This window comes from Octopus bimaculoides, chromosome 17 (genome assembly GCF_001194135.2).
Source record: "Octopus bimaculoides isolate UCB-OBI-ISO-001 chromosome 17, ASM119413v2, whole genome shotgun sequence".
NCBI classification, from domain to species: Eukaryota; Metazoa; Mollusca; class Cephalopoda; order Octopoda; family Octopodidae; genus Octopus; species Octopus bimaculoides.
The window spans coordinates 49155130-49157189 of record NC_068997.1 but is presented as its reverse complement, the minus strand read 5'-3'; the positions used below and the strand labels follow the sequence as shown (position 1 = coordinate 49157189).

General features: G+C 33.0%; 1 protein-coding gene across 2 annotated transcripts in view; it reads left to right on the top strand.

The window, feature by feature from the left end:
• Positions 1 to 2060, top strand: part of LOC106881494 (uncharacterized) — a 20746-nt gene that overhangs the window by 13864 nt on the left and 4822 nt on the right. The window lies entirely within an intron of this gene.

The window sequence follows — 2060 nt, the reverse complement described above, 5'->3', positions numbered from 1 at the left end:
TGTATATATATATATATATATATACATATACATATATATCTTTTATATATATAAACATATACATATACATAAATGCATACTTATACATATACACAGACACACATACATATATATTCAATTACATACAAACATACATAGCCAGAAATATATTCACAGACATATGCATGTATATCTATACATATGCTCGTGCATATTCTCGCAGCAACAGCATAGAAACATACTTACGCTAAAGTAAACGTTTACGATCTCATACTTATACACATAAACACACGATCATATACATACACGAGAGCATACACTTCCCAAAACGTCGATAGACCCAAACACATAATGGTAGACACATACACACACTTACTTAAGCACGTACACGTTACGCTATTGTTCATTCACAAAATACTTACATACGAACAGGGGACGCTAGAAATTTAAAATTACGTTATCGAAACGAACTAGATAATGTGAGAGATGTATAGAAAGGTTGGGAGGGGGAAAGAAAGGAAGCATAAAACAAAATAAAAGAGAAAGAGAGAGTGTGGGAGAGGAATGGACAAATTGGAAATATAAAAAAAAAGCATGAAAAGAACGGAAAGAAGGGGAATGGGTGAAAGATTATGGGTAATAAGATGGAAGAAAAAAATAGAAAATTTGCAGAAATTATTATTTGGTTATGGGGGCTCACACGCATACGGAAGGGCACACACATCACAAAACATCGACAGACACAAACACACTATAACAAACCAGTACACACACTCACTAAGCACATATACATCATTGTGCTCACCGAAAATATACATATATACGATAGCAAAAACGGGTATATACGCATAAGCATATTTGGAAAGCCGGGTAGTCAGGGAAGTTTAGAAATTTAAAATGGTTCTAAGGTAATTAACTAGATTGCGTGAGAGAAGGAGAAAAGGAATAGAAATATATAGAGAGAAAAAAAAACAGGAGGTAGAAAGAGAGAGTGAAGAGGAATAGGCGAATTGTATACATAAAAAGTCAAGAAGTGGGAGGAAAGGTTATGGGAATTTAGATGGAAGAATAAAGAAAAGAAAATTTGCAAAAAATATTATTACGTTACGAGATGATATTATTTGAAAGAACTAAAACTGTTTTTTTCCCATGAATACATTTGTAAACTGTCTCTGTAAATTTGTTTACCAATTCAAGTTTAGAGAAGAGAATAAAATACTGCTCTTCCGTGCATAAAGAATAGAATGATTTCCCTTTATCATAAGGAAAGATCTAGAAAGAATCTTGAGTTCCCAAATTAGTTTATTGATTTCTGTAGAGTTCCGCTTACGATTGTATTTAAAGGTAGAGAGGTGGTTGGCCAGACGGGATTTCAAAAATGCTGAGGATAATCCAATATAGAAAATAATCTTTGTTACCAGAAATAACTTGCATCGGTAAACGGTGTTTTTAATTCTGCAGTTTCCATTTAGAACACAGGTCTTACCAGGGCTACAATTGCAAAGGTTGGTTGTGTTGTTGTTACCATTTAAGGAGAGATTATTGTTAATGTTAGCGTTAATAGGGTTAATAGTATTATTAGAAGAATTCACGTATGTAGAAGAATTCACGATATAAATGGTTTAACAACATCCCGAGAGTTCGTCTCCTTATTCAATTTTCCTATTTTCTACTAAATACGACTTACTATCCTGGATTTAAATCCTGAAACACTTAAGCAATATTTAGCTACCTTGTAATTATTCCCCTGGATTTTTCCTTTATATTTTGAACTCTCTGGCACTCTCTCCCATCTCTTTGTGTATGTATATATATATATATATATATATATAGGGAGAATTCACAAGAAAAAAACAACAACAGACGAAGACAGGTAGTGCAGAAAACAAACAGCTGTATTAGTATAACGCTCGGGAATTGAAAAAGTCTTTAACGTTTCGAGCCTACGCTCTTCTACAGAAAGGAACACAGAAAGAAGCAAGGAGAGAAAAAAATGTGTAGTGGCTAGCGATCTATCATGGCGAAGAAATAAAAGGAATAAAGAAAAGAAAGGAAGAAGTAAATCCTTATATATATATATA